At 39.0% G+C, this 27,542-nt stretch overlaps 1 long non-coding RNA gene across 1 annotated transcript in view; it reads left to right on the forward strand.

The window, feature by feature from the left end:
* The window catches only part of LOC137100426 (uncharacterized), a 45,032-nt gene extending 19,845 nt beyond the window's left edge, over positions 1-25,187 (forward strand). The window contains exon 4 of the long non-coding RNA XR_010910900.1: positions 23,531-25,187. This is a non-coding gene — a long non-coding RNA (uncharacterized lncRNA). The remainder of the gene's footprint in view (positions 1-23,530) is intronic.
* The last annotated feature ends 2,355 nt before the right edge of the window (positions 25,188-27,542 follow it).

The raw sequence follows: 27,542 nt of genomic DNA on the forward strand, positions 1-27,542 counted from the left end.
ACCAATCTGTGACAAAATGTGGCAAACAATTTAGCAAAGATTTTCCTCGATGTGAAATTGCAAAGACTTTGAAGATCTCACCATCTATAGTATATAATATCATCAAACAATTTGAAGAATCAAGAGGAATCTCTGTGCGCAAGGGACAAGGCCGAAGGTTGAAACTGGATGCGCGTGATCTTCGGGGCCTCACGTGGCACTGCGTTAAAACAGGAATTAGTCTCTACTTGACATCACTGCATGGGCTGAAATCACTGTATGTCAACATGGTTCGGTGTGTAAACCAAAAACGTGTGCTGTGTTTTCTGGGCAGTGCTCTCTGTGGCAAAATGGAAAACTCTTTTGTGATAAGATAAATCAGAATTTTGGAAACCATGGGCACCCGGTTCTGCGGACTAATGAGGAGAGGGACCATCCAGCTTGTTATCAGTGGAAAGTTCAAAAGCCTGCATCTCTAATGGCATGGGCAGCTTACACATCTGGAAAGGCACCATCAATGCTGAAAGGAACACAGGAGGGTTTAGAGCAACATATGCTCCCATCCAGACAAAGTCTCTTTCAGGGAAGTCTTTTCATATTTCAGGAAGACAATGCTAAACCACATACTGCGTCACAATAGCATGACTTCGCAGGAGAAGAGTCCAGGTGCTGAACTGGCCTGCTTGCAGTGCAGACATTTCACCAATAGAAAACCTTTGATGCATAATAAAAGAAAAAAATCCAGCAACAAAAGCCCAGGACTGTTGAGCAGCTAGAATCCTGCATCAGACAAGAATGGGACAACATTCCTCCCCTAAAACTCCAGCAACTGGTCTTCTCACTTCCCAGGCATTTACTGATGGTTGTTAAAGAATAGGGGGTGTTACACAATGGTAAACATTGCCCTCTTCCAACTTATTCATTGCTTCCATAAATTCAAAATGAACTGATGTTTTCCATGAAATAGTAAGAATTTCGCAGTTTGAACATCTGATATGTTTTTCATGTTCTATTGTGAATATAATATGCTTTGATGAGATTTGTAAATCATTGCATTCTGTTACACGTGCTCCAAAACTTTTTGGAATTGGGGATGTATTTTCATCCTGTATAACTCTTCTATTCTAAAGTAAAAAGCATAAAACATTCAGTCAAAGTGATGTCCTCTGCTCTCTATGAAGCACTCAGTGATGGCAGTGTAGGTGTTTTTGACCTCACAGCCTCTGTGCCTGTGTGGGAAGCATGTGAACAGTCAAACAATTGGTGGTAATTAACTCAATTACAGTGAACTGTGCCATAGCGTTATGTTATATTCTTTAATTAACAGCAGAAAAGTCACCCAGCTCTCCTAATGTATGAGTTGTGATATAATAAAGTTAGTGTACTGATGTCATTGCATACTTTCTGCTTGTAATTCAGTGCAAAATCTTTTTAAAAAATGAAGAAATAGACATGGATAATTTATGTGTTTTCCACAGATTTGTGTGAAATCCTGCAAAAGCAGTGATGCTTGCTTGCTTGTATCCACTGTCACAGATGGGCTCTCAGCTGCCGGCTGTCCGCAGAGTGACAGCCAGTCTATGAAAGCCTTTGAAGTGTAGAGCGCCAGAGCTCTGTTATGTTCAATTATGTCTAAATGTTTCTGTTTATGGACACTACCAGTTCAATATTGACTAAAATGCTAGAGGAAAAAAAAAAAATCCTTGAGGACATGAGGCCAGCTGAAACATTAGTTTCAGCTTCAGTAAAAAACATTTTAGACACCCTCTCAGTCAATAAAAGGAAAAATTGATTTACTATTATTGTTTGTTTGTTTGTATACAAAAAGAAAATTAGCTGAAAATGTTGGATGGTGAAAGGTTAATAAGCCAATATCAGCCTTTAAAATCATGTAACAAACACAAATAAAACATGGTTATGAGTGAGTGTTTTTGTGTGTGAAAACCTCTTTGTGCATCTCTCTCCTTAATAGAAAAGATAATGAGCACTTAATAGGATTTTAGAGTGAGTACGTGGATACCCCTAATTCCCATAATCCCAGTGCCCAATAAAACTAAATACAGTTAACCATCAACATGGCAGTAGTTTCACGATCTCCTTCCACCCACTCGCCAACATCAGCACCATTTTCTGTTTAATACGAGACCTGGATATTAATCCCTCACTGATATTAGCTTCATCTAGAGTATCAGGAAGAAAACACAATGTGATTAACACAGCAGAGTCGACATGATGCCCAACTGAATCTGCTTTTCACAGCTTTTTCTAATCGCTGATGTTTCTATAAAGTTATTTTCCTAGGTAACAAACTTAACATACACTGTGGAGCATGTTGCTCTTATAATAATGAAGATTTTGGTAGAGTTACTTATTTTGGTAGAACAGTGTCAGGGTATCAGTGGCTATACAATTACACAAAGCTCTAGAAAAGACAAAACTATACTCATTAGAACTGTTTGTCAGACAAAGAATAGTTGTGAAACGTGTGTCCATAACCTTAGACCTGTTAATGACACACAATAAGAATCTACATCTCAAATTAGTGATAAACAGTTTGCGTGACAGTTTAAAAATGGAGCCATAATTTTAATTTTTTTCAGTTCCCGATGATGGACAATTACATAGAAACTGAGTAAATCTGGAATTGTCATTAAGTAGAGGAACTTTTTTTCTATGGTCTATGGCCACTTAATAGGAGGTCTTTAATTTTCCTTGCTTTAATTTCAGTCTAGTATGAAGTCAGGGCCAGTAGATTTTGACTTCTTCAATTAACATTACATACTAATGGCCTGTACACAATTGTAGACTGCTGATGCAAATGTTTAAAGTTTCAGAATCAGGACCTTGGACAGTGACTGCTCACCTGTGCCATGGACCTGTGTTGTTTTCCAAAAACTAAAGTGCTGCAAGCTGATCCTAATAATCTGTATCAGGGTGAGCATCAGCTAAAACCAATCTAATTAAAATCTAATTAAAATCCAGTCAGTTCTTTACTAAACTGCATTTTATCTACCTCTGTTCGCTTGCGATAAAACCTCTTCCTTTAAATGCCCTTTGTTTTTGGTGCATATTTAAAGTTAGAACAGTGAATTTGAAAAGTTTAAGAGGCACAATGGTGAAAATGGCTTTGAGTTTTGACAAAACTGATGGGAAAAAAAAACAAGGATTCGTGAAACACTCCACCAAACCTGTTATTTCTTAACTGTCTTACTGACTAGTCAGAACGACAGCAGCCCTGCATTAGAGAGTGTGCACACATTTAGACCTAGAAAACTGTGATGAACATGACAAAAAAATAATTTCCGCTGTTGTTGTGTGGTCTTGTTTGTGAATAAAACCAGTTGTGTAATGTTTTTAATGGCTGATGAGCTTTCAGCACAGAGGAAAATCACAGAAGAGAAATCAAAGAGACTAAGTAAGTTAATAGTGGTGAAAGGAGTAATTAATTTTTCAGCTTCAATTATAAAATGTTGCTTATGTAAATTATAAAAACATGCAAACAAATTAGAAATAAAACTATTAAAAAATTTAAAATCCCATTGTTGATTGATGATTCATATTTTTTATTACTTTAAAGTTGCCACTTGTAATGGTGAAGCTGGTTTTAACAACTTTATATGTTGTTTTGATGAGCGTTTGTGTTCTAATCTAAGAAACTAATCATTCGAATACTGCTGGGTTGTTTGTGCTTTTCAAAATAATATCTCATAATTATTCTGTATATTTTATCACTAATCTTTCTCGGAAAATGTGTTGAATAAATACGGTGGAGTAAATGTACATCATTTGCTTGTAAAAGGTAATGAAGCTATGTACTGAGTAGCAAAACTATGGAAATGTTTAAGTAGTAGAAATAGTAGTAGTAGAAATAGCTCAAAATTGTATTTCAGTACAGTACTTAAGTGAAGATACTTGGTTTATTTCCACCACTGGTTTAACATGAGCGTGAACTGTCTGTCTACCTCAAACAGGAATTATCTTTACAGCTCATTCTTTAACCCTTGTTTTATGATCATAATTTAGTTACACATCCATTGTTCATATTTCCCGCAGACCTGCAGCGTTGATTACTTTAACTTGAATTGACAGAAAATGGGAAACTGTACATGTTGTTATGTACAGCTTTGTAAACCTATGGCAGTTTCCCACAGACAAAACTACAAACCCTTCTGAAAAGAAGATTGACTGTGTGTATACATATTTGCTGAACTTCAGGTCCAGATAGTGTTTTCTTGCTCAGACTCTGAATGGTTAGAAACCACCCTCATTGTCAGAATATCCCTCAGCTTCCAAAGTACACATCTCTCTAAACCAGCCTATCTGTGGTCTAGAATCAGTCCTGGTACACAAATGTAAAATCTTTTGCCCCTTGTCTTGTATTGTACAAACTCTGGTGGGACACAAAATGTAAATTCTCTGGGACTATGTGGGACAAAGAGTTTGTCATGCTTGAAATGTGAAACCTGTTGCACTCCCACACCAAAGACTACCATGTCTCAGTAAAAAATTATTAAAAACGGTCTCAGACCCAAACGTAAAATACGGTTTAAAGACTTGTTTATTACAGGTTTTGCATCATTTCTCTTAATGAGATGAGATTAACAAAGACTAGACATCCAGCCAAAAGTCAGGATGACTTGATTTGTTAAATCAGTGAAAACTGGTATCAGCAACCAGATTTCAGAAAAAAGCACTTCTCAGGCAGCACCAAGTAAAAATTCCCATAATGAATAGAAATACTGTTAAATCTACTGAAAGTAAGAACATGATTGTCAAAAAACAGAAGCGTCATTGTAATGTCCTGCAATGATGTAACACCCACACATACAGTGTATTGTAGAGAGTACCACAATGTGTTTGTAGGGATTGCATCACACTTGAGATACTTCAGAGTCAAATGAATTCTTATGGTTATAAAGGGAAGACCTAAGTATTCCTGTCAGGGTCACAGTCAGCAGTGTGCTTCAAACGGACACAGCCTTACACAGTTACACACATGCAAAACAAAGAACAAAAGACCTCTTTGAGATGTTATTTCTCTTTCTCATTCTACAGAACAGTCTGAATCCAGGGCTTCTCCTGTCTTACTTTCAGCAAGCCCTCACCGCAGCCCTATAGTGGCAATTAGGGACTCCTAATGCTTCCTTGCTTCCAGCAAGAGCGGAGAAAAGATGACAGGCATGATTTCGTGATCAGGACTCATCCTTCAGCCTGTAGTTACAGATGCAGGCTGAGCTGTTGTGTGTCTAACCTCATCACCACCATATTAGCAAAAGTAGCTTCAGGAGAGCTCAGCCATAGGTAAAGCTAATGATGCAAAAGACAGTCCCCCAACAGGGTTGTGGTTAGCTGAGGGCCTTGGCATTGTTGCTTATAAGGGAGATCATGAATAAAACATAAACTGTCAACCACCGGTAATGAGAGATAGGAATCCTCCCCCCATATAGAAAAGAACTGGAAGATCATAACTGGACATCAAACTAAAGAGCAGGAACTAGGGTTCGTGTGACGAGAACAGGTTTACTTAGCAAATATCCACAGAAAATGACTGCAGGTGTTTTAAGTGCACTCCAGCAATCAAAATTCATGTATTTTAAATTATAAGTTAGTACACCAGTTGTTCCTTATTGAGATGTTTGGACAATCAAATCTCTTTAAACCTGAATCAATTTTATTCCATTTCTCACTTAGAAGTAACAAAATGTTGCTGCATTGTTGGAAAGTCTGCACACTCCACACTGTCTGTTCATTGTCATTTTAGAGTTCAGTAGCAGTGATTCATGCAGAATGATCCATTGTGGGCAGTGTAATCTATCACTGGATGTGTCAGGGGGCACAGGGGAAGGGGCCCCGCTGATAAATGGGGGTGAGTGGAAATGGTGCAATGAAGATTAGAGATATGAAGAAAGACAGAAGCCACTTGCACTTGACCCTGAGGAAATTTACTGGTGGGTACTGAACCCCACCCCCACCTCACCTTGTCAAGGAAAATGAGAACTGTGGGCTACAGTTGACTATTCCATGAGGGAGCAATTGTGGTTTCCAATGCTTTGCATGTGTAATCTTTTTGACCTTGTTTGTGGCATGTGACTGAGCACATACACACAAACAGTGAGAAATCAAATATAAAACAAAATCTATTTTGTTTTGCTGCACTGCCATATGGAGATATGGAGGTTCCCTACATCGCTGAATCCAGAGAAATGGGCCCAGAAACTACTTTACTTTGTTTCACTGGTGTTATCAAGTAAAGTTCCCCTGAACTCTCTTTTTATCTCTCTGCTGGGCTCAATGCACTAACAACTACAGCAGTTCATCACTGCACACAGCATTCAAGCACACCCACACCCACACCCACACCCACAAGTACAGTCTCAGGTAAGATCCACAGCTTAATAAGGACAATGGGAGAAACATCAGCAACAAGTCCAGCTGTCACTTTGTTCTAAATGCATATGAAGCACAAGATCATTACATATACAATGAACTATACAAAGCCTGAATACAAGTTCATCCGGCTGCAAAAACTCCCTGAGAGAAAATATGAAAAGGAAACATTATGACAGGTCATGAGGACCATGCAAAAAGCTGTAAAAACTGTGCTGAATGCTTTCTGATCACAAATATTAAAAAGTGACATAGGATCTCCAATAGATAATAAAAAACTGTGCCTACAAACTGCCCCAAACTGATGTTCTTTGCTGTTTTGAGCACAAAATAAAAAAAAATTATGAATTTCCTATTACAAATTCGTATCTATAAAATAATATATTGATAAATGCTAAATAACGTATCTATCTATAAAAAGAAAAATGCCACTGATGTAAAATTCCCTTCACAATAGTGGATCGATGGATGCAAGGATGAATTATATAATCTGGTTAAAGCAAAAATAAAGTAAAAATATCACGTTTTTGTTCACAGGATGTTGTTGTTGTTTACAGAGTATAATGTTATTGTAACAGACAAAAAAAAGGGGTGAAACTATAAAGAAGAAGATCCAATTTAAAATAGACGGGAAATGATAACGAACCTGAGCTTGAACAAAAGAACAAACAGCCTGAAATAGAGTGGCAGCAAGAGAGAAGCAAGTCGTAAGAGGCTGCAGCAGTACACTCACATGCAGAGATACGGTGAGTGTGGAGCAGAGATGAAAAGTAGTGCTGAAATTGAAATTGGTGCGAGCGCGTCAAGAGAAGAAAGGGTGAGTGTGAAAAGTGGGTGTGAATGAAAGACATGGATACAGACAGAAGGTGAAAATGGATCAAGGCCAGACAGGGAGCATCAACTGGCAATCAGATACTTGTCCTTGATGGACAGATGTGTGAATAGGCGCCGGACAGATGATTAGCAGATGTCAATGCGTGGTCTTAGCCCTGTGATGACATGTTATCTGAATTAGATAATTAAAAGACCTGTCACGTCAGTTGTGGGGACAGGAGGGCTGATGATTGCCAGAGGCAAAGAGAAAGGATGTCTGTGGAATATCTCCATTTATGGCCGTGGTGCAACTGGACGGAGGATCATTGTGATGGCAACAGCTTTGTTGTTTTAATGACTTCATACTAGACTAATGTTTACTGGATGGATTTTTTCTCAGAAATTAAGGATCTAGAGCCATATACCCATCATGACGTCAGTCTGATAATCTGTAATGTTCCTGGGAGCTGGCAGATGGTCACACCGGTCTCGTATAGGTGGAGGTGTAGCTCGTGAAGCATCTAATTTTCAGACTATTTGCAGCAGTGTGAACTTGATCTGAACAGTCTTATGGAGTTACACCCCTAACCAACAAAAGTTACATTACAAGCTATGTGCATGACCCTAACACTGAGTAAAAGAAAGCTAAGAAGAAATCCAAACTAATTGAAGGAATGTTTCACCCTGAACACAGATCAGTTTACTTCTCTAACACAGCTTTCTGGTTTTGGACATTGACTTCATTTGCAGGACATATCTTCCCCAACACACAAGACATATGAGATATGTGGTAATGGGGGCTATGTAAACCGCAATGGAAGATAGAAAGGGACAAGCTAAGCTGTCATGATTTAATAAAACTGTAAACTAATAAAGCTGCTACTTACTATACGTTAATTGAAATGTATACTTTGCTTCAGATGAATTCTTACACTATGGATGCACACACGTGCAGTGCTACAGTACGTGCTCGTCGGCTCTCGACTTTGCTGTTCTTCTGTTGCCACCTGTAGGCCCAGATGAAGCAGGCGTGAGCAGATGAAGCAGCTTGGTGTAGTACGACCTTTAGATTAATGTTACAGTCAGCAGCATTTTTCACACACTTTTTTACATAGATATACGCTCCAACACGTGACAAAGACTCACTGAACAGCACTGACAGTGGTGAAGAGATATTAATTTCTAAAAGCATTCTGAACAATCAAAGAAGAGCAACAATTTAAATTTAAATAATTTGCAGAGTGTGGTGGGGGGTAAAAAGGGAAGCAAAGCTGTATCTGACGATGGAGAGGGAGGGGTGGACAGAGCAAGGTTCATAAAGATCAGGACACTAATTAATGCAAATGTTAGGTAATTTAAGGGTTTACAAGTTTAGTTTAACAGTCAAGGAAAGCTTTATGCAAGATAATCCTCATTTCCCAAAATTTTCCTCCATCTGATGTAATTTGTCATGTAATTATGGTTACATGGAGCTCAGTGGTGCATGGGCTTTTCACTGTTTAATAGGGGAATAAGACTTGACTTATTAAATTGCTGTGCACTGTAACAGATTGTATTTAGATGAGGACACACACAGAGCAGGGCCATACATCTCCAGGCCTGACATCAGATGTCTGGAAGAACAATTACAAACTGATGCCATGGACTGCTGCTTGGGTTTAGGTGATTAAAAAGGTAACTGATAAAGAATAGCACCACTCTCCTAGTTCTCTCGGCTTTACAGAGATAGATCTTTTGTTTCCTGCTCATTTGCAATCTAAATGTGCCAATCAGGGTTTGAGGACTAGTCATTCTCTCCATAATCAAGAAGGGCCCCTTTAAAAAAAAAAACCCCAGTATTTATATGAAACTCTGGCCCACTTCAGGCAAATATAGTCTGCATATAAATAGCATTTACCTTTGAATGGACTCACAATTGAATCAAAAACTGTGTAATACTAACCGCTAATACTTGAGCAAGCAAGCTGTACGCATACAGTATGTGTCCTTTCACAAGTGTCCTTGTGTGTACCGATGAGAACATACAGCAAGTACTGATAAATACATGTATGGCTGCAGGTCAGTGTTGGTAGTATATCGTCATATAGGTGCAATAGATATTTACAATTGGTTGCAGCTGGAGGTTCGTATCACTTACTTTGAACTTGATTTTCCATCATCAACATAATATTTAATGCACATTCACAAACTGCTTTATCAATTTTGTTATTTCTGATGATGAAAAACCGTTTGTACTAGCTAGATGTGGATTATTATTGTAGGTTTAGGGTCAGCTTTGCATCCCTTTAAATTTAAATGCCACGTAAGCAGATGCAAACTTAACCCTAAACCTGATCACATAATTATAATGTACACTGAGTTGGAAGAAATTGTTTATTTTTTCCCCATCAGAAAGTTTAAAAAAATTAAGTTTTAAAAAAGTTATAATAAAATGATAAACTTTGCATCCCTCATTAGTTGAATTACAAAATTACAATTAATTTTGCATTTGTATCAGTAGAACAGTTTTGATATTTCAGAATATGGCGATGCAAACTTCTGCACCAAACTGTAGATACCGTACTTACTGTTATTACCTGTAGTCATACCACAGAATAAAAATACTCTGTGTATCTTTAACTTCGCAGTATAAAGTATAAAGAAGCAAACAATGGAAATTAAGTCATACTGTGATAAAGTCACAGTACAATGTTCAGCACTTGAGCAAATGTTCTCTGTTGTGAAGGTTTGTCTGTGCTCTGCCTCAATTTTTCTCAGGAATGCGAGGCAATACCTTGCTGAATGTGATGGATTTCATTCAATCCTGGACTCCCTGCTGCTCATCCAGAGCAGGCATCACAGCTGGAACACCATTACACTCATCAGTCACTCCAGTCCATGCCTGAAAACAGCCTCTATTAGCTATCGTGCGCTCTTTCTCCAACTAGATTTAAAATTGCCTGGGCTGCCTATCTTAGACTGAGGTGTAAATAGAATTTGCCATACATCTCCAATGAAAATAGCCCCTTACCCACCCTTTGCAAAATCCCTGACAATAACAAAACACCCGCTGCGTTAGCTGCACCGATGAGAGGAATGGGACCATTCAACACTGTGCATGAGTACTCATTGCTCGGGAAAACCTCCATTTTTACTGAGGATTATTGTATTGGAACATTAAAACACATCAGTCATCCTGCTGAATCTCCATGTGAAATGTGAGACGTGTTTGTCAAGTAGGTGGTATCCCTGGCGATGGAGGCCTCCATATGTTCCTCATTTGTTTACACAGTCATTACAGGCCTCTCCACCCTGTGTGTCTACACTGTTGTCTTAGTGGGAGACGCACTGTCACACCAACACCAACACCTCCCCTCATCTTCCTCATCTCCATCGTCACGGGAACAGCAGCCACAGGGGAGAGCCGGTCCACAGGAAATTAGGAGTGTGACAAGATAAGACCCAGTGTTCATCTGATACTGTTCCCTGGCAACCAGAAAGAGAAGTAAAGAATGACAAAAAAAATTAAACAATGTGTTGGGAAAAGGTACATGCTGATATGAGTGTAATGGGAACACATCAGATTCATCCCATTACATTTACCTACAGACTGAATGCTGCAAAACTAACACTTAGTTTCTCATATGTATCAGTCTATCGAGTTGTCTGCAGTGTTTACTGTCTTGCTGTTGAGTCGAAATTTCACTTCACTTCATTCTTCGAAACACTGTCAGTAAGATATGTGGCTGTAGGCCTATCTCATATTGTGCTTCATGGGTTTCCACATCAGCATTTGCTGATAAAGTGTTATTAAAGCAGCTGTCCTAGCCAAGAGAGTCACTACGAAGCTCATAAAAACTTCCACAGTTATGCAAAATCCCTCAAGTTTAATCTCGGGGAAGATAATGAAAATGTGTCAAAACATTAAAAATGAGGCAAGTTCAAATGAATTCACTTCTGTTGCAGAGCACATTGTGAATATTGTAGCTATATGTGCAAAAAATGTCAGTTGTGTTGTTGCTCCAAAGTTGTCAGCAGCAAATTGACAGGTGATTTTTGTGTCTGGGATGTTATCTCATTAAATCTGTCCTGATGTGATGAAGCTCACTCATTCTGCCATCTCTATAGACTGAAATGAACAGTTTCTCCCTTGCTTGTGCACTGATGGCAGGGCAAAAAGTTGTTTTTTTCCCCCTTTGCATGATGTGTCTGTTTACATAAACTCCTGTTCTGGTTCCCTGTGAGCTACAGTCCAGCTCTGAAATACATCAAAAAGCCCATGCAGTGAATATGCAGCCACAGACTCTCCTAGCGCTACTCAGACTGAACACAACCTCAGTTACACACATACAGTACATGCACGCGCACACACAGAAAGATATAATTAAATGACTAAAACTCAGTGTTGACACTTTGTACTGTAAAATCACATCCAAACATCAAATGTCACATCCAAGAGCTGAAAATGCTTCAATTGAGTAAAAACTTGGAGCTTAACACACCATATGGTCAATGTGCACAGCTACAATCATTGTTTGAGGTGAAAAAGGTGCACAATTGATGCATAGTGAATAACTTAGATTGTTTTTGTTACTGAAAAATGGGTCCTCAGTGGGTTGGGTTGCACAGAGGGCATTTCAAGTTTCAAACTTGGCTATGCTGTAGCTGTACATGTAAACAAACCCCCTTTAATGAGGTTACTTGTTAGGGATGGTTGAACAGTATCTGACCATGCGTCATATAGGTACAAAAACAGAGAAGAAAAAGTGAAGAAAAAGCAAATGAGTTTCTAATTATGCAGAATCTCATATGTTACCAAATCTGTTGGTTGTTCCAAAGTCATGTTGTACTTGTTGTCCTGGCAACACATCTGCAATTTAATCCTACTGAGGAACAATTTTATTTTCAGGTGTAGCCAGTGTAAACAAGTTAGATTTGAATGCTGATGGACAGGTTGTCTATCAAAGACAAATGCACCAAGTGATATATTGAAATTGGGACAATATTAGTGAGTGTGTTTATATCAAAGAACTGCCTGATGTGACATGAAAATTATCCCTAAATAACTTAAGTGGCACAACATCCTAGTCAAATTTAGCTGTTTGACATTTTGTTGTGTTTTTTTAAGTTTAATCAAACCAAATCCTCTGACCCCTTCTAATCTTGTGACTTTACTTTCACCTGTTCCCATGTTCTCACAAGCTTTCCCAAGCTTTTAGCATCATACTGAAAAAGACTTGAGGCTGTAATTGGTGCTAAAGGTGCTTCAACAAACTATAAAGCAAAGACGGTGAGTACTTACAAACTTCTTTCACACTGTCATTATGGGGTATTGTTGGTAGAATTTAAAGGCAAATAATGAATTTGAATAAGGCTGTAACATAACAAAATGTGGAAAAAGTTAAGTGCTCTGAATACTTTCTGGACACACTGTACTTGCTATGCAAAGATTGTCACGATCTGAATCTTAGTGTTGTTTCAGTTTGCTCTGGCCCTTGTTAGCTTTTTTCTCTGTGTCTTGTCAGACTTCACTACTTTGTCATGACCCTCCTATTCTGCTCCTTCAGCCACATTACACATAGACACTCTTAATGCCACAGTCTAAATGCTCCTCATTTGCCTTCATCTCTCCCAGATTGTTGTCTATGGTCATGCAGCAAACATTATTTGCCAGCTTTCAACTTTTCCACATGCCTTGGCTTGGACTCAGCTCATGAGTTTCTACAATCTCTCCCAGGTTAGTTCATTCATTCTGATGAGGTCATAAAACCCACTCACTCCAAAAACCGTTTGCCATGAACCTGACGGATGGTTTTATCTATCACAGCTTCTGCTTCACCTACATCATTACTGTGGAGCTCAGAACTTATCTCCACTGCTTTACTGACATCATTACATGTAATTCTCTCCCACACATTGTCCATTGATTTACTGTGTCTCCTTCAGAAAAATATTAATCCGTTCTTGTTGCTCGTCAGTCAGACCTAAGTTAGGACATGTGTGAGACACAATTATGGTTTTTGCTGCTGTGGTTTGTTGAAATAAAGTCAGTGTCTCTGATGGGATTTTTATTCATGAGGAACTCCCCTGGCCACTAGCAGCAACCTGGAGTCCAATGCCAATTATTGTCCCAGTCGGGCTGAGTCTTAGCATTTATTGTGCATTTGTATTTAGAATAGGTGCCCGACTTAAAACCAAAACCAGATCACGGGCATGTGTTGAAACTGACACGACACCAAGAAGCCATCGGGCTGAAACGCCGCACGATAAATTGCTTTGATGAATAATTTTCTAGTCAGTGGACACTCTAATAAAGTGAGCATCTCTTTCCATACATGAGTTGCTATACATGAGTCTAATATGCTTTTACGTGTGACAAAAGCATCACAATCATTAAATTACAGTACAGGACAGTTAATGTTGCTGTGTTAATAATGGACAGATCTCCATGCAGCCACTTGCTCTCAAAGCATTACAGCAGATAAAGGGGATAATCATCTGTGTTTAAAACTGTTTTCATCTCTGACCTTTTAACATTAGACTAAAGAGGGTTTTTGACAATTAAATTGATCATCAGAGAAGTCACAGCGGGAGTACCTCTTAGTGGAGAAGGTGAGACATCAGGGGTGCACTTAGGAAAAAGGACAAGCATTAGACCTATTGATCACACACTGACTAAACAGAAACATTGACCCTCAGCACTCCTCTAAGACAGCAGCCTCCCAATCGGGAACCAATAAGGAACACGTGAAATGATCTGCCAGAGCTGCAGTTTCAGAGGGATGTTTAGATTTTTGATGTTTAGATCCATCGTTTTAATGGCAAGAGCATTTAGGAAAGCTGCTCCCAATTCCCTGTTTAATAAGTTTTTATTCAATTTATATTGCAACTAACAATGGCTATTATTAATGGCCTAATCAAAACTAAACATACCTGACCACAAAGAGGAACTCATTGAGTTAGACTCATTTAGAAAGGGTGAAAAACAAAGCTGACTTAGAGCAATTCAAACAAAGGCTGATAAAAGTATACCGGTCTCTAACCATGTTTTTCAGATAAGAAAGAATAGACATGCATTTAATTAACAGTTATAGTTGTCATCAAAATCTACAGCTAGAGAATACATTTTTATAATACTGACTTCTAACTTCTTTAACCATAATGAATAAGATTGAACTTTACAAGTAATTAGTTTATTACATTAATTTTGTCCAAAATGCTTTTAGATTTATAAAAAAAGATTAAAAAAGATTTTTTTTTTTTTACTTTGTGGATCTCTGGTAAAACTGTTGTTAGACTGCATGTATCTGGCATTAGTTAGGAGGTGTCAGTGTTTTTTTCAAAGGCCAGGAGGAACCAGGAACCAAACCACCCACCCTGAGGCTCATAACAATTGTGCTACCAACTGAGCCCCTTCCCTTTAATGACTTAGATATACTAGCATGAGTTGTTAAGGTCTCATCCTAGTATAGCTGCTTGCGGTGAATGATTGCAATGACTCTGCTCTTCTTATTCTTAGTCTTCCTAACTACCACTATGGAATGAGCTTGAAGCATAAACCACTCTTTATGCTTGGGCAGCTAAATGTCCACAAGCAGAGGAAAACCTCTAGGGCTGGGGTAAATAGCTTGACTGTAACATGTAGTGGATCAGCACCTGAATTTTGTAGTGGATGTTGACAGTAACAGGGAGCCTATTTAGTGAAGGGGGAAGTGGTGTGGAGATACTTGGAAAGGTGGAAAATCAGTTTGGCAGCTGCACTCTAAATTAGTTACAGAGGTCCGAGTGTTGACACTGGGCAAGGAGGTAGTTACAATAGGCTAGGCAGAAAATGACAAGCACCTTAATAAACACCTGGACCAACTCACAAATGAGCAAGAGAAAAGCCATTGCAGAGGAAGACAGTTTGTCAGAGGTTCAATTCTTGCTGACTGTTGGCACCACCACAATGTTGTCAGTGCTGATTAAGAGGAACAGGAGCTCAATCTTGTCCAGATTGAGCTTTAGTTGATTTATGACATCCATCCAGAGATTTCAGCCAGGTAAGCAGCAAAGTTTGCTGTGTGCCGAAGAAAAGAATGACAAGAAAAGCTGAATGTCATGAGCAGTTGTTGAAGAAGCCAAGCGAGTATATGACAGCAATTGTCCTTGTGTTGAGGAAGAGGATGAGAGGGCCTAGGATGGAGACTTGTGGGACTCACTTTGTCAGACTGACGAAATAATCCTTTCCGTGTCACCTGGCAGGAGCAAGTTAAGATGCAAGCAAAAAGAAACCAGAGCCCAAGACAAACTTTTGAATGCTTTGAGCTTCCAAAACGTTTAAAGTCAGAGAAGGGGATCTGATGTACACTCTGTTGAATGCAAGAAGTCAGTTTATAGTAGGAAATGGAGTTAAATCTCAGTTTGGATCTCCTGCATTGAAACTATGTTGGTCTAGAAGGTTGTTCTGTATAGGTAATGAGACTGTTGGTTATCTTATTCTGGTGTCTTGAATGGTCTTTTGATAATGTCATGAATAAAAACAATGTGATATGATCTTTTAGCCTGATCCTACAACAGTCTTTTTAATTATGACTTATGGTCTAAACTGTGTCTGTCTAAATTTTCCTTCAGTCTAGCAAGTCATTTGTCTAGTCAGCACCATATTAAGTTATGGTATTATATTAGATGCAGGATAACACCCTCTCTTGATTCAAGGTTAAAAAAAAATGCCAGTTCCACCAATACTGTAGCTACAGTAAATTCCTTATTTGGAAGTTTAAGTATATAGATAAAGACATGTGGGTCAGTCTGTCTCCTGTCTTTAGTAATAGAAACAAGCTTTAAATAATTTGTATATGCCACTACAACTTTTAAAACATAGTAATATACAGAGACTTACAGAGCAGCAGGGGAAGAAATTGTGGACACGATGGTGGTGGCAAGCCATCATCATCCTCATCTGTCAGCCCCATTTCCCTCTCCTAAACCAAACATGTCGTATTCAGCAGGGTGTCGGGCTCACCGCTGAGCGCTGCCACTAAAGAGCCATCACAGAAAAGCTACATGTCACTCCACATCATGTATTAGATCTTCTTCTCCACATGAAGCCTCTCTCCGCATGTTCACATACCTCATTTCTCTTTTTACCATTTCTACCATTCCTTCAGAAGTTAAGGCTCCAAGTTGTTTTAGTTTCTTCATTTTGTTGAGGCACCCTCAAGCAAAGCAGTGCATCAGCTACAGGGTGCATTTCAGGAACATCTATATGTCCCTGATACTGCATACGAACAATAGGTGCTTTTCACAATTTTCAGTATCGGCACATCTGGTCATGAAGGGATCTTCAGGTAAAAATCAGGCATTATGGCTATTGGCAAGTTAGAAGACCCCATCTCTGACCACCTGTTTCTCAGCACAGGATCTCCACAGGGCTGCATGCTCCCTGCTCTGCTCTGTTCACTCTCCCCCAACAACTGCACATCGGTGAGGCACTCAGGTAAACTCTTTAAGGTATCCAATGATACCACCTTAATCAGCGCAGCAGCTCTTGTACTTTCTTCTGCAGCTGAAAAAGTACAGAGTGTCACAAGCACTGCAGGTTCACTTCTATCCTGGAATCAGTGAATCAGACATCTGTTCCATCACGGTTTGGTTTGAATCTGCATTATTACGCTCCACAGACTGCAATGTGCAGTGCAGTGTCAAAAATAAATAAATAGAAAAACAAATGTTCGAAAGATCATGTCTGGCCCATTTATATATTCCCCTCCGTAAGAAAAATCAGACAGAGACCTCTGAACCAAGACATCACCACAGCTTCATTGGCCAGGTCATAGCCATCATTAACAAGGACACAAAGCATTGTTCCATGTACACCCACACATTCAACATGCCAATATACCCACATCCCACTACTGCCCCACTATACACAATGTGAAAAAAAATCAATACTCATTCATTGCTTAGTTATGTTCGCTTCTTTATTTGTTGTTTTTGTATCTTCGCTTGGTATTTTTTTGATGTTCATTATATGCTTTATGTTGAGACCGGACCACACAGACAAGGCTTTGCACTTGCTTGGTGCTTGGCGAATAAATCCGATTCTGATGAAAGGGGAAGAAATGGCCACGGTAAGCCTTTGTAAGGACATAAGCGGATACTGTCATGATGAAGAGCCATTATAGGAGCTGTCTGGTCTGAAAAACAGACTGTGTAATATTGATGTGCACTACTCAGGATATATACATAACTCAGAGCTGGTCTAATAACTGGTCTGTGACTGGTGAGCATTAGATACAAATAGTGAACTGTGTAGTTCCTAGGGATAATGCTCTAAATAATAGAAATTGTTAGAGGATCAGTAGGATCACACTTGCACATACTTCAGCCCTACTTGCCTGCTTATCCACTAGTCACAGACTGCATGCTTCTATGTGACCCCTGACCCCAATATTTGGATGTGTAAGTCACTACATTTAGCATATCCACAGGCAGTCTGAGACGTCCACGTCAGCTGCCGTCCATCTGTGATTCAGGAACTGGATGTGGGTCCAGGGGGGTAAGACCTTAAGGAAGTCGAGGAAGACAAGTCTGAGCATTGTGCACGTGCTGAGGTTGGCCCTCAGTCAGCCTCACTCATCTAGAGCCCTTCCTAGACTTCCCGTTGGCCATAGAGTCACACACACACTATGTCAGAACGGCAACGATGGGATGACAGACAGGAAGTAACATGCAAAAAGGTACATGAAGACCTAGATTTAGCAGGAAAGCTCGGTCACCTCCCCGTCGGGCCATGCTGACTTTTACAAATCACACATCACCCTTTCACTGCCCGATTATAAATGGCTGTCATCGTAACACCTTTTGAGGCAGTAAAGTGCGTGTCTTTTTGTATGTAGTTAACATTTTTACAGCTTTAGGCAGTAACCCCTTTAGTCTGTCTCGTCTTTCTGTTTAGCAAGGTTTCAGTCTGACATCAGAGGTCCTGTGAATCACACTGGAGCTTGCTGGATTCACAGTAAAAGGACCTGAAGGCTAGATTTGACTAAATACCAAACAGTGATTATGGTCAAATATAGAATTCTTTTATTTAACTTTGTTTAAGGTTACCCACCTGTCATTCCATAAAGTGGGTAAATCAGTCCCGCCTTTTATTTTTTTTATTAATTGCTGTACATGGTTGTCATAATTACAGTAATCAATATTAAAAATGCATTGGCATGCTTTCACTTATGTACTTTAAATGAAATGTAGATGACCTGCTTAGTACTTAAATATAAGATTTAAATTAATACTTGTAATGTACATTTTTAGGCCAATACATTTTACTGCCACCTCTGCACACACTTTGCTGTGCAGCGGACCCTTATCCTGCGTGACAGTATACTAACCACCAGTATTAATGTTGTGGCTGATTAGTGTATAACCCTTCAGTAAGATGGCAGAAGTTTGGCAGCAGTAACACTCACAACATTGGGTGATTGTTTTCCTAGTCTTACCAACCTGCCCACTGTTTTTTTTTTGCCTATTTTCTTGTCTCTCTCCACTTTCCACTCACCCCAACCGGTCATGGCAGATGGCCGCCCACTCTGAGCCTGGTTTGGCTGCAGGTTTCTTCCGTTCTCCACTATTGCTTAATGCTGCTTAAGATGGATTTGTTGGGTTTTCCCTAAATATCTGTATAGTCTTGACATTATGTAAAGTGTCTTGAGATGACTATGCCATGAATTGGCGACGTTTATTTAAAGTTGAATTGAATAGATGAGGTCACTGCCCAGGACGAGAGGCACTGAAGCGGCCTCCCAACAGGTGCCGTTGTCAGAGAAGGATCTACATCAGATCGAGTCAGAGCCAAATGGGTATCAGATGGGTAGACTGAGGGATCTAAAACAAAGTGTCTAGCTCATTGTTGTGCTTGCAGATCACCACTTCTGATGGTTAGGTGTCCAGCAGGAAGAGGGCCATGAAGAATTGGAGGGTTCCTTTAAAATTGTCCTGGAGGCCTGCAGTGTGATAGTGGGATTTTCTATTTGCTCTTATATGTATCATATCATTATCAAAGGCCACACTTAGCAAGATAGTGGAATCAAACAGGTAGATTGTCCACATTTTCCCATTTGTCCACAGTTACTCTCCTTTGGCAGGGCAACTGAATAAACCTCCGTGTGTGCCCCACGACTAACCAACTGTGGCATAAACAGGGAAACGCAATGCAAAATGGCAAATGGAGTGTAAAAACATTGGTCTGTCGCACTGCTGGCGGTCAAATACCTCACAGGGTGGCTTATGGGTGATAATACAATATGAACTTTCAGCTTGTGTAGCCCCAATTAGCCAAAAAAAATGATTGCAAGTGTTAAGATGGTGAAAGTGTTCAGTCTGCAAGTTAATAAAATATTGAATCTGAGACTCCATGGCAGCACCACTCCATTAAATGATAATATACAATTGATGACTTTTGCAGATGTGGAGACACATCTCAACCAAATTCATCCTGACATACTGCTACAGCTTAGCACCTTCGAAAACACCGGGCTAACCACTGTGATATAAAACAAACTTCTGTGTCTTTCACTGATGCTGGGATGCACAGCCTGAGTTCACTAACTGGCCCATTTTCTATGATAATTGCTTAGTTCAAATATACCCCAGGGTACTGTACATGCACAAAAACGAAATGGATACCTGGAAACTACACAACATTACAAAAGAAGAGATACCCTTTGCACAGTCAGTGTTCTGTATAGATTAACAGATAGGCAACACTCATCTTATGTGGATGTGCTCTCTGTCTCTTCTCTCTCTACCCTGCTGGTTTAATTATTGCAGCCAAAGCACATTGTATTTGTTAGTAGAGGAAAAATGTACAACCAACAGGAAGTTAAAACCCTGACAGAGTATTCCTGAATAAGTCAAATATGTGTCAATTTATATTTTTTTAACACATAATGTGACCTAAGGTAGAGAGGAAGATACAGTGTATGTTACAAAAATGTCTACCACCTGGGAAATCTTCAACACAGATCAAAACTCCACATGAAACACCAATTAAATGAAATGCATCTCATGGTATTTGGCCACAAAGAGACATTCAAATAATCATATAATTTATATACAGCACTTGATATGGTTGCCACTTCTGCAGTTTTAGTATTAATATCCCAGAAACTGTTTCATCTGCAGATTTCATTGAGATTATTTTAACACGCTTCACTAAAAAAACACTTTTTTTACTGTAGAAGAGAATATCTGTGTGCTTCTTGTTTATAAGGAAATTTGAAGTTAAATGCTTATTTTACCTCATCATTAAGACTAGAAAACCGGTACCACTTCAAAGGGCTTTCGAGGGCCAAAATTTTGTTTCAGTGTTTTGTTCAGAATTAGGTACAGGATAGGGTTAGAGTTAGGGGCTAGGAAATGCATTATGCTAATAATGGCCTGTATGACTGTACAAATGCATGCATGCATGGATCCTCAGTAGTGCCTCTACAGGCCTGGGCAGAGATTACAATGACCCATTAACACAAAGATTCCCAAATGAATCCCCTTTAAGTGATCGCAAAATTAACAGAAATTTAAAAAAGATCAACCTACCCATAACTTTTCATCTCTTTAGCCAAACTCTTACCCTACGACTGCACATACAGTTTGGTACTAATAACCATCTGTATGATGGGGCAGCCAGATAGTCTGCTGGCTGGAGTGAGTTACGCATTGAAGTTTTTTTATAAACTATAAAAGGTATTTCGCTAATCAAACTTAGATTGAATTCACAGGAGGAGTATTAAGCATATACTGGTTACACACGAGTTTTCAAATGGTGAAGTCACTGGAGGATCAGTATAAATCACATCAGCTGATAACTCTTGGACCAATGAAACTAATGTATAAGACATAATTTATGAAGAGTCACTCCCTATAATATGTGCTTATGATAATTCTAATACACAGCCAGGACCATCTACTGTGTCTTACCATGGACATGATTTATAGACTTAAAGACTCAGTCAGTCTTTGAAATGACTGAAAGCCAATGGAACAGTGACACACCCACATAAAGGAGGTTTCTGTGGTCACAATTCAGATTTTGGCATTGCCGACAATGAAGAACAAACAAATCCATGTCATATTACACTGATGAAGCTCAGAGTATTATTCATTCAGTGTAGACAAGCAGAACAAAACAACAACCTAACCAGCCAGCAACTTTCACCTTCAAACCTTCAACAGCCACAGATATTTTGGACAGAGAAAGAAACATTACTCCTTTTACTGGGAAAAAACAAAAACACAGCACTGCAACCACTGTTCAAAACAATGAGAAAATTAACAAACCAGAATGGTGAAGCTAAGACCTTGGATAAGGGCACTAATACATGAACTGGAAAAGAACCATAAACCAGAGGCTAGTGACACTAAAGAATTACAAAATACATACAAACAAAAACTAGGAAATAAACATGAATCGGGGCTAGGGAAAGTAAGAATCTGACACCGGGACAGACCGTGAAGGAAATTATTGAGGAAAAGGCTAATTAAGCAAAGAATGAGTGCATGGTCTTACAGGGACTGAAACAATAACTGAATCATCTAAACATTAATGTAAATATATACACACTAGAGATATATAAAAGAAACCTAATAATACTGAACATTAATATACAGGGGAAATAAGGCAGAAAAATACACACTGCAGAAAGCAACTAGGGGCAGATACAAACTATGAACCAAAAGGTGTATTCAAGACCACCAGCAGGAATTAACTGAATAAAAAGGCAAGCATGCCAAAAAGGACTAGGAACAGAGATTACCAATAAACCAAAAATCTGCACACATAAAAAATGACAAGGAGACAGGATGAGGAAAAAGATCATACCTCAGACCACAAACAGGGGGAGTCCAGGGAATAAGTGTCAGGCGGCACAAAGACCTGGATTTCTTCAAAAAGAAAATAGCAAGATTCCAGCAATGAGTGACTCTAGCTGGTGGTTTATATAGACATTGGCACAGGTGAAAATAATTAGGTTTGATGAGATGTGGGAAGTGGCTAAAAATTACTACATGACAGGAAGTGGAAACAGGGGAACTACAAAATCAAAGTTGGGAAACAGGAAGTAAAAGCGGAGAAAAGGAGTGGGTGAGAACATAAGAGTGAGAGCTAGAAAGGGAACAGGTGTTAGAATGACACAGCACAGGGTGTGGGAAGTCCAGGGCCAGGATCATGACACCCAGTCAATTAAGAAGTACATGCGACCCACCCCCTGATGCTGAGGATGCCGGGATGAGATCCAAAGAAGCACTGACTTTTATTAACATAGTACGTCATTTCTTCTGCAGAGTGGGGACAAGATTGGCTACCATCTTTAAATCAGACTTTAAATCAGCAAATCAGACTGATTAGACAAATTCAAACAAACTTACATTTTGACCAGAGATTATGTAATTACAAATTATAAATAGTCACCTAATTAGACGTATAAACTGTGGTCATATGTGAGTATGTGGTCAAAAATAAATGAGAAAAACTAATTTTTAATCATATCTTGCAACTCCATTCCTACCAGAGCCACTGTCCTGCTTGTTTTCCAACTATCCCTGGACTACCACCAGGATTAGCTTCTGATCGACTACACACTTGACTCCAGTAATCAGCAGTTTTTAGTACAGGAGTGAGTATCAGTCATGTATCCTATGGGCAGCCCTTAATTTGGGTAGCACAGTGCCACATAGAAAAATATGCTTGTTTCAAATCCACCATCTAGATTTCTGTGTAGAGTTTACATCTAATTGTGTGTCTGTGTATTTCCAGGGTGTACCCTGCTTCTCACCTAATGACAGCTGGGACAGGCTCCAGCCCCCCTTGAGCCTGAACAGGATAAGCTGTTACAGATAATGAATGGAGGGAAATTGCACTTGTAATCCAATTTACAATTAATTGAAAGTTTTGACATTTATAGCAATGGTTCTTAGCATTGTATCCAGAGGTGTTCCTTGCCAACAGGCAAGGCAGGGAACTGCATGGGGCCCCAGACAACTAAGGGGCCCTTGAGGGCTGAATCAAAAGTTAAACTATGTACAACACTGTGTGCAAAGTTTGCAATGACATCACCAGTCGCAGACCTCCCTAAGACCTAAGATGGCCCCATCTCTGACTCTGTTGCGATTAGCGGATGATTCAGTGAAAAAAAAACAGGTTTGAAGCAACAATAAAAACCATCTTATGAAAATGAAGGGGGGCTATTCTCTTTGGAGTTAACCACTTTCATCTCGATCAGCCAACTTCTGGTGTCTTTGTCTATTAACCAATCAGTTTCCACCATAGCCTCATCAAACCAATCATCTTATAGTTGTCAGTTTTTGAATATGTTTCCTCTCTCTGCTGTCATTTCAGTGCCAGCTGCTGCAACCCTCCAGGTTCTCCATCTTGCTCGTCAGATCCCTTCAAGCCTCTCCTCTGTGTCACCACATATCCTCCTCGCTCCCTCCATGCATAAGTTTCCCCCCTATGCTTCAGCATTTACATCACCATCTCCTTCTCTCTCACAATCCTAAGATGGTGCATCAGACTCTAGCCTCACCTTTCTCCATCCTCATCAGCATCATCCTCTTTTTACCACCACAAGTATTTAGACCCTGGCGTGGGGAGTGTCTCTACTCCCATCATGGCTTGTAAAGCTGAATTCACAGCAAGGTGGAACACTAAATCTTTTCTGTCGTGCACTCATGGACAGTAAATTTTTAGTTCACCTTTTCCAAATCACCATTTTTGTGTCTCTCCTGATTGAAGGGTTTGAAGTCCTTAAGAGGTTGTTTTCCTGTCAGCATACAAGGTTAAAGCAGGATACACTCTTCTTGAAAACCCACTGGGCTTATTCTAGTTATTGAAGATGCTTTTTCTTATCAAACATCTTATGGAATTTAGTGAAATTAACTAATATTTTCTTAATGTAATGAAAACACCTGTATGTTTTTTTATTACAAATAATTCAACTTAGAATGTTAGGGTTGTTGTAGTTTTTATATTCAGACCAGATCAAACCCTATAAACATGAGTTGTTCTGAATTTAGGTTCTTTGACACTGAATTCATAAATTAAGTTTTTAAAGTTAAAATTCTTTAGAACCTAATTTCTGTTTGTCTTTATTATGTGTTAAATTAAGTGCTGATTGTTTGTTTGTTTTAGACGAACTTTAGAACCTATATATCATCAGAATGCTCTATTCATAAATATTTCTCAGATTTACTGCTTAATTGTTGTTAACGCTGCACACTCTCTTTATTCAATGTCTACCTGCCTCATCCACTCTCTCTTTGTGAAATGTCAAAAAAGTAAATCAGCAAAAACGTTTTTTCAATCAACATAATATTTAGAGCACAATCAACCAGTACATGTTGTTCTTTAATCAAAAAGTATGTTAAAGTTAAATTTTAATACATTTATAAAAGGGGATGCAAACCTTTGCACTGATGTAATGTTTATTATTTTACTATACTGTAACTTTGACCATAGTTTTTTACTTCAGATAATGAAAGCATATTTGTAAAAGCTGAATGTGCATTGTTATTATGTTAGGTTTATGGTTAAGTTTGCATCCTCTTACAATGAAATGACACATAAGAGGATGGAAACTTAAATGTGGGAACACTGAGTCTTACCATAAAGACTTGGTTTAGGATTAGGGCATGGTTGGGGTTCAGTTAAAGTCTGTGTGTGTCACTTAAGGACTTTGGGAGGTGAAGATTGCTCTGAGGATAAATGGTGATGATGCATATGTTGAGTCTGTGTCATCATGCTTTCATCTTTATCTTTCATGTAGTTACTAAAAGCAAAAACAGTATTTAATTTATGCAGAAATCTGAATGAAGGCAAAAACAATAAAGCAGTGGTTAAGCTTTTAAGACCTCATATTCATTTGTCAACATCATGTCTGTGCTAAGAACATAATCAAATCATTTATTCCTCACATGTAGCATCTCTCTCTCTCTGTTTTTGTAAATTTTCTTACTCTGTTTTTTTCTTCTAAGATGATATTTCCTGCACCTGTTTGAGGAAGCTATTTGCATTTAGCTGTCACTTTCATAAGGAAACTACAATAGTATTATTGTTATTTGTTGTAGAAGCTGTTTTATTTTTGTATTAAAGTAAACAGTTTAAAAACATGGGAAACATCTGATCATTGATCTAGACAATTTCTACTCTAATTAATGATTTGAAACTTGATCAAATGAGTTGCCAAGAAGTTAGGCCTTTTATCATCAAAGAAAGGTCTGCTAAGAGGTAAGTAAGTGCAAGAATTCTGTTTATCTGTTTTATTATTGGATGATTGTGAAAGAACTGTGAAAGAATGTGTTTTAGAGTAACTGAGTTTTTGTGGGACACATAGATAAACATTTATTGAATCCTGCAGCAAATATTAGCACGAAGGAAAATTTTTTAAGGTACAGGGAAGGACTGAGTGATAGAGGGTAAAGGCAACATGTAGGGACATCACATCTGGAAATATAGGACATAATGACATTTAAAATAAGACAAGCATTAATAGCACTGGGTTCAAAAATCCTATTTAGTTTTACTGCAAAGTGTGCCAAACCTCCTGAGCATCCATGACAAACTGTAGATTAAAGTATGAAACTTAAGGAACTAAAGGTAAATTACACAGGTTTTCTTAAAAAGAAAGAGTTGAAATGTATGAATAATTTTCAAATAAAAAGACTTGAACAACAAATGCAAATTTGCTTGCGTGAATTGGATGTCGGTGTTCATTTGGAAATTACACTTACATCAAATCATTTTGTGACAAGAAACATTTGTTTGGTTCCTCCTTTTAATGAGAGAAATGTTACTGATTTTACTCGGTTTGACCGTGTGGGCTACCACACTGAAGTGGCACAAGGAGGTGTGGACTTTGTTGCCGCAGTCAATTTTGCTTCATAAAGCGCCTTGATTTTGATAAGGTAAAAGCTGCTGTGCTCGGGGCACATGAGCTACTGCCTGAGGCATACTGACAGAAGTTTTTTCAGATGAAAAAGCAGTGGTATTGGACTAATGTTGAGTTTATACATGAATAGAGCTTCTTTTTGATCGTGCACTTTGATCGTGCAGAGTATTAAAGAGTTTGCACAGCTTAAACATTGAATATTAGTAGTTGGGTTTAAAAACTGTCTTCCGGAGAGACTGTCAATGTAGTTGAATGAAAATAAAGTTTCTGATGTACAAAGGCTGCTATATAGTACATGAGTATGTTCTTACTCAGTTGTCTGTTTTTACTGATCGCCTTATAAGTTACATTAAACGTTTTGAGTTGGATTGTCTGAGGGTAACAGTGGTTTCAAAAGACGATGTGGTGTGCTTCTGGTGTAAGCAATAGAATGAATAATACAAAACCTGTGTATATGTACATATGTGAAAACCAGAAAAGGAGGCAGAGGATACCAAGGAGCAAAAATATTGTCCAAAACAAGAATACAGTTACTAGTTAGCTGATTAGACCACAGAGCTGGTAAAGTGCATGTTTGGGGAGTTTGAGGAGTCAGAGAACCTGATAACAGAAATCAGTAGCACTGCTTCATTTCACCCAGATGAAAACAAGGCAGCAGACGCACATGCAACCACTGATATGCGTTGTGACTAAAACCCCAACAGAGCCAGTTTTGGACCTTTCAGTGCCTCATGTGACCCATGTATCCTGACAACAGCCTGCACAGTGATTATTCCAGCACAGTATGATGGGACTGGAAAAGGTCAGAAGCTGTGATTAGTTTCTGACACTTCTTTGCCAAAGCACCTGCTACTGATGAGGCCGGATACAGATATATACGTTCAGCGATTTTGTGCAGTTAAATCTAGATATCACCTTTATGGAGACCTTATTTTCAGCAACGGTAGTAAGAAAGACAAATCTAAAGCAAATAAATAGTAAGGGGTTATGATAGTGTGGTTAAGAGAGTTTGTAAAATATTTGAATTAAAAATTAAATAGGATCTTGACTCAAGATAGTGCAATTAGCTTTTTCATTTTTATGTAAACTTCTTTTGAAACCATCAGAGAGTTCCTCTCTGTCTCAGCTCTTCTTTGGTGAGTCAGGCAGCACAGAAAGCTAGACATCAATACTTGATCATGGTCCAAGGCAGCCTGCAGCTACCCAGCTCCACCAGCTGGTCAGGCCAGCTTTACCATGGAGCAGGAGAGAAGACAGCAGGACACAGAAGACTGGAATGGGCACTCCTCACAGACTGCTGCATCCAGTAAGCCTGTGGGAAGTGCTCTGCAGTGCACTGTCAGCCTCAGGTGGCACCAAGAGAGCATGACAGGAATCCATCTTAAAATATCCCTAACAGGGGAAGCTAAAATAAAATCTCGGCCTATCAAGCAGCTGAGGGATGTGTGCTTGTAGAGGAGGTGT

Source organism: Channa argus, chromosome 15 (genome assembly GCF_033026475.1).
Source record: "Channa argus isolate prfri chromosome 15, Channa argus male v1.0, whole genome shotgun sequence".
Classification (NCBI taxonomy): Eukaryota; Metazoa; Chordata; class Actinopteri; order Anabantiformes; family Channidae; genus Channa; species Channa argus.